Source organism: Pyrus communis, chromosome 5 (genome assembly GCF_041283825.1).
Source record: "Pyrus communis isolate YQ-2024b chromosome 5, ASM4128382v1, whole genome shotgun sequence".
Lineage (NCBI taxonomy): Eukaryota > Viridiplantae > Streptophyta > Magnoliopsida > Rosales > Rosaceae > Pyrus > Pyrus communis.
Genome location: NC_142569.1, coordinates 15419171 through 15425909, shown reverse-complemented (window position 1 = coordinate 15425909; position 6739 = coordinate 15419171). Strand labels below are relative to the sequence as shown.

The 6739-nt window shown below is 37.4% G+C and overlaps 1 pseudogene; it reads left to right on the top strand.

The window, feature by feature from the left end:
• The first annotated feature begins 1846 nt into the window (after positions 1–1846).
• On the top strand, positions 1847–2757 carry LOC137724855 (uncharacterized; annotated as a pseudogene).
• The last annotated feature ends 3982 nt before the right edge of the window (positions 2758–6739 follow it).

Below are 6739 nucleotides of genomic sequence, written 5' to 3'. Positions count from 1 at the left end.
CATGATCTCCCATTCACAATATCTGCATCATGTGGAAAACTAAAGGTGAGTGCAAACCTACTGTACCAAAAAATAGATGAAACTAAGCTAATGACCCTAAACAATTTGACATTGACACAACAAAACAAAACATAATCAGCCACATATTATTGCGTCGGACTGAATCGTATTCAAGTGAATTAATGTTTGAAATATGGATATACCGTCTCAATTTTGTCCCCCAAACTTTGTAGCTTGAGAAAGTTACCAGCCTCAACATCAATCTTGTATACTCTAAAATCATTTGTACTTAAATCGTCATTATCATCATTCATCATCATCCAATTCCTCATCATCAACAATTGCTTCTTGCATGTTTTGGGCTTCCTCCTCACCTTAATGATCATAAGCCTCGTTAACCTCTCCTTCATCATGATCACTTGTTTCTTGCATGTTCTGGGCTTCCTCGTTATCATCATTGTCGTTGTTGTAATCATCAACGTAGCCCTCGCTACCTTCGCTTGTAATCATCAACGTGGCCCTCACTACCTTCGCTTTCATCCTCGTGATCACTTGCTTGCATGTTCTGGGCCTCTTCCTCATCGCCATCAACAAGATTTCCTTCCACTTCTTGATCATTCTCATCATCCGCGCTTCTTTTAATTCGAAAAAAAACATCATTTAGTTAATGGATTACCAAGACTTCGTTGTTGGCCGATTCCAACAAGAACAAGCTGCAATCCCCAGGGGCTCTATTGAGTAGTTATTGTGATACGCAAGGGTTCTCAGTCTGTTCGAAGTTAGGATAGACCAAGAACAATTCCACTTCCTTGTCTCCAATTTTTATGGTGCAAGGTTGGATGAGTCCATTCCTAATTTTACTAATTACCAACGAGTATAACTTTACCAGTACTACAAAACAATAATTCCTCATGACGCTCCAGTTCTGCACATAACCAAATTATGCGGATTGAAAACTGCTGCTACCATGCACTCTGAATTTTTAATATCCCAGGTAGATAGCACAATGTGACAAATGAAAGTTGAGGTACCCCAATCACCAGCGGTAACATGATTTCGATTTGGATCTATATGTTCCCTATCAAAGGTCTATGCAATGTCTCTTCTCAGACTATCAATACCAACTCATCAGCTAATTCATATTGCATATAAAATGTCAGAGGGTTCTACCATAATGTAACAACGATCCATATGCTAAAAACGCGATAACACGAGTGGCACTGAGAGGCAAAAAACAATGAACTGAACGATGCTGATGAACTTGTGATTACTTCATTATTCATTTTATTGCAGGTCCTTCACATGATTGTTTGCCAAGGAGGAGGCATGATCTGCATAATACATTAATTTTTTACTATACAATGTGTTTCCATAATGTAGAAAAATATAAGTTTGCTGGTTGGAGAACTAAATTACTTGGACATCCTAAGAGTCATTAATTAGTTTGTTATTCATTATTTGTACATGTTTATTAATTCGCATATAAAAATAATTCTAAACAAGGGAATCGAACCCTCCTTTTGAATGAGATCATTAATGTTGACTTTCTTCCTTAAGACAATTGGAATCTTGACAGCCTTGATATATTTGATTTAACAATTTAAGTAAATCGAAATGGAAATCATGAAGTGGTATGCTGGTGCAGGAAGAGACATAGCGTAAACATTGCCTAGGGAACATATAGATCGAAATCGAAATCATGTTACCTTTGGCTGGTTATTGAAGTGGATAAGATTCCATGTCTCCTTCCTCAACCGACACTATATATTAAGCAGATGCATATGAAAGAAACTCATCAATCTTAACCGTACATTAACTACTCAGTCTTCTCTTCTATTTTCTCTCAAATCATTAAGAAGCAATGGCTTTCCACACTCGCTTTAACAGCTTCCCCTCAAGGCCACACCCAATCGTTCAAGAAGTTGATGAACACTTGTCTAGATTGGGGTCATCTGAAGCCCCCTCAACATCTTCCTTATCCATCAACCACAACCTAAGTAGCCTCAGAGATTTTTATGGTTGTGTTGATAGGTTGCTTCAGTTACCCATCACACAAGCAGCCTTGGCCCAGGAGTAGAATGAGAAATGGACCAATGAGCTATTAGATGGCTCTCTGAGACTATTGGACGTTTGTAGCACTGCTAAGGATGCCGTCTTGCAAACAAAGGCATACATACAGGATCTTCAATCAATCATAAGACGAACTCGAGGAGGTGAATCTGGAGCTCTCACAAGAGAGGTTAACAAATACTTGAGCTCAAGAAAGATAGTTAAAAAGGCAATCCAAAAGGCCATGAAGAATCTTAAGGGAATCGAAAGCAAATCCACGTTCTTTTCTCTTAGCAATAATGCCGAGACTGCCGCCATTTTTAGCAGGTTGAGAGAGGTTGAAGCAATCACTCTCGCAGTGTTTGAATCACTTCTGTCCTTCATCTCTGGGCCAAAGTCAAAGCCAGGCAGCTGGTCATTAGTATCCAAGATGGTTCCCACCAAAAAGGTCATATGTGAGGAAGAAACCGAGGAAAATAAATTTGCACAAGTCGATGTTGCACTACACAAGACAAGCAAATCTGAGAACGTGCAGAATCAGCTTGAGAAGCTGAAGTCATGCATTCAAGATCAGGAAGGAGGACTTGAAAGCCTATTTAGGCAATTGATCAAAACAAGAGTCTCCCTGCTTAACATCCTAAATCACTAGATGTTTATGTTTTTCAATTTTGTACATCAAAAACATACTTGTATAAATCTTACGACATCAAATCAATTATACAACATTAATGATATACTCAATTTCAACAACTCTTGTTCTTTGATCAAAAGCTTCCATTTTTGGAACTGATCATAAACTCTTGCTAGTACTTAAATACTAAAATTCAACCATTTTTGTTCTCTATATATGCCAATTATCAACTTGTTCGTGGACTCGAATCCAAAATTTAAAAGAACGGTAACTTATCCTTATTGTGTAATTACAAGGTGAGAAATGAATGAACTGTAATTTTCTAAAGTCAAATCTAAGAAGGTAAATTTAACAGCAGCATTTGAAATTATAATTGAGGTCAGCAGATCACATGGGATTTGTTTCAACAGATCGATTATATGAAATGTCAAGGCTGTCAAGATTCCAATTGTCTTCAAGAGAGAGAATAATTAATCAACAAACCAATGGCATTTAAGGGAGGATTCGCACGTTTTAGGCAGTAAAATATGTTGACTGTCTTGCTGTTAGAGGGACATATAGAGACTAAGAGAAGGTGTTCAAGTCTATGATATGGCGTTCCTAGCTTCTTGCAATAAGATCATTCAGAAACCCAGAGAACTCGTAAGAATGCACATGGGAAAGACACGAATTCAAGAATATGAATATCCTTTCCTTGTAGCTGGTCAGGGAAAGACGTCAATCCACTTGTATTGTCCACCGGTCAATGAGCCTGAGTAATGCGCCTTCTCCCCTACGTTTATCATAGGAAGCAACGATGACTCATGGTCATGTCTGCATATTAAGACCGGTCAAAGGAGTCACCTTGAAAATGTTGAGATTCCAATCCAAAACTAATTTTTCATAGGGCCTTGCAAGGTTTTTTAAGTTTCTGATGTGGGACTTCACATCCTCAAACTTTCAAAGTGTTTAAATCCTCGTTTCCTTTTCATCAGCGTCAAAAGCACAACAATGGCCAAGCAGCTGGTATTTGGTTTTATGAATTGAAAGCACTCCTAACTTGTAGAATGTGTGGAAGCAACAAGGATATGTCCTCGAAAGAGAATGTGAATTGCAGAAGTTGTGATTAGGGTTTGGAATGGAAGTGGTTTTGGGAATTGTTAGGTCATCTCCAACCGACCCGGCCAAAAGGCTATAGGGTTAAAAATAGCTCGAAATGACACAAAAACCGTCTCCAACCGAGGGCTAGGCCAAAGAGCTCGTGGGCCCCACCGGGCCAAAAATGGGAAACAGACCAACTGGTTGGCCAAGAGCAACCAGCTAGCCAGATCCGGGCCAGCCCAAATGTTTGAATGCAACGGCTACCTGACGTTAGCATGACGCCAAGTTCCCGTTGCATTTGAATTTTTTTTTTGGGAAATTTTTTTTTAAAATAAAATCTAATTTTTGTTTCCTATAAATACCTAAGCCATTCCTACACCATTTCTCACATAAATTTCACCATTCCATACTATCTTACCTCATTTTATTTCAATTCTTCACATTCTATTCTCTTACCTCTTCCAATAATCTTTCCTTCAAATTTTTCAATAATTTTCAAATGGCTACATCTGCAATGAAAGGTAGGGCTTGGACCCGAAAAGAAAATGAAGCTCTTTGGAGGGCATATAGATGGGTCTCGACAGTTAGTGTGAAAGGGAGTTCTCAAACAAGTGAAGGCGTTTGGACTCGTACGTCCAAAAAGTACAAGGAGTTCTACAAAGCCACCACTCCACCAAATTCTGAAACCACGTCAGTTGTTTTTCAAGATGGAAAAAAACATCTTCATCCAAGTTTGTATAAATGACATCAAGTAGTGGTAAAGGCCGGAAGCAGACATGAAAGCGGAGCTAATTACTATGATAAAGTAAGTGTTTTCACAAGTTATTTTAAATATTTAATTATATTACAATTTAATTTCATAAATTAATTTCCCTTAATTTTTGTAATTATATTTTCTAGGTACGTAAAGTAGAGGAATCGTATATGGAGGACAACTCGAAACCCTTTAGTCATCACAGTTGTTGGGAAATTTGTAAAGGATGGGTGTTATTTCAAGATCCACCTCAAGAAAGATTTGGTCATACGCCGGTGTTCAGAAATGTTTTGACAAAGGCAGTTGGGGATGAACAAGGATCTCCTACCATTCAAAAAACAAGGGTAGAAAATCTGTCTCTGGGTGAATCTTTCATACCTAGGGCTATGGGGAGAAATAAGGCCCAAAAATTGAAGGAAAATGGCAAGGTAAAGGATGATTTAGCCTTTCAACAAGAACATGCAAAGGAACACTTCGGATTACACTCCAATGAGTAAGGCATATTTTGATTGGAAAAAAAATGGAAATTATGGCCCGACGAGAATTGTTTACACCCGACTATACTCCTACAATGGCGGACGAAGATGATAATTAATGTCTTTAAATTGAAGTTGTTGTAGTTTTTATATTTAAGTTGTTGTAGTCTTTAAATTGAAGTTGTAGTCTTTAAATTTAAGTTGGAGCTTTTAAAATGAAGTAGTTGAATCTTTAAATTGAAGTTGTTGAATCTTTAAATTATTGAGATTATAGAACAATAAGAAATTCGGAAGCTTATTCATTTGGCAACAAGTGGCACTCAAAATATGTTTGAAAACCTTATTTTAATATGGTAGTTTAATTTAAGTAACCATATTAATTCAATTAAAATAATAAATTATGTTTAGCCTATGACCCTTTGGCCCCTCAGTTGGAGATGATTTTTTGTTACAGGACTATGTTTGCCCTATGGCCCTTTGGTATAAAATATGGTATGGTATTGTTCATTAAAATATAATTTCTTAGAGGGCTAAAGGGCTAAAGGGAGCCGAATCCGGCCAGAGGGCCAGAAGGCCGAAAATAGCCAGAAATGACACGAAAACCGTCTCCAACCAAGGGTTAGGCCAAAGGGCTCGTGGGCCCTATCGAGCCAAAAAAGGGAAAAGGGCCAACCGGCTGGCACAACCCAGTCAGCCCCAAGCGGGGCCGGATTTGAATGCAACAGCTAGCTGCTGACATCATGTTAACGTTAGCTAGCCGTTATATTTGAATTTTTTTTTTTTAACAAAATTTAAAAAAAAAAAATTAAAAATTCTATTTTTTTTTTTCTATAATTTCCTAAGTGTTGCAGTCCTATTGGAATAGGAATGTGATTGTGTAAATCCTAACATATCTAGGATATCCTTATGGGATTCTACCATATCTCTTAAACTAGATATTATCCTATTAGAGTTGTAATCCTAAAAGGGTTAGGAATTATCAGCATGCTCTTGACGTTGCGCTAAAGAGAGTTTGATCTTCAATCAGGGAAGTATTACGTTTTAATCATTCTTCTTATGATTAATTTATTATTTTATTGAATTCATCTACATGCTATTGATTCAATTTAATTTTTCTTTGCTGAACGTGGTACAACGCATTGGAGATGCAATTCCGGCTTTCCGAGAAGAATCTTTTACAAAATTCAAAGGCTTTTATTGTTTTCTGACAATCAGGTACGTTTAAAATAAAGGATGATATTTGAAACGACCATGAAGCATGAAAACATTCCCCATGATGCATGAACCCCCTACATTTATATTTACCTTCCAATATATATCTATATATTGTATATGTTTCATATATTTGTCAATATATATATATATATATATATATATATATATATATATATATATATATATATATATATATACGTTTCATGCATTACGCAATTATTTTGGCTATGTGGAATTTCTGAGTCAGAGCATATAAATAAATTAGAAGCAATTCTAGGGTTTTTCAAACCCTATTTCAGTCGAAAAAAAAAAATTTATTGGGCATGGTGCAGCACAGCCACCACACCATCACCATGCCACCACCATAGTCCTCCGCGCTAGCCTGCAGCCTATCCGTGTCGAGCACACCACCAGGACGACATCGTTTCGACTTCTAGACCATGGCAGCAGCCTTTTTAGGCCTTGCTGCAACCACACGGACATACCAGGTCTTTGACATGGTTAGCTACCTCGAGCTTGAAGCCCAACCTACCC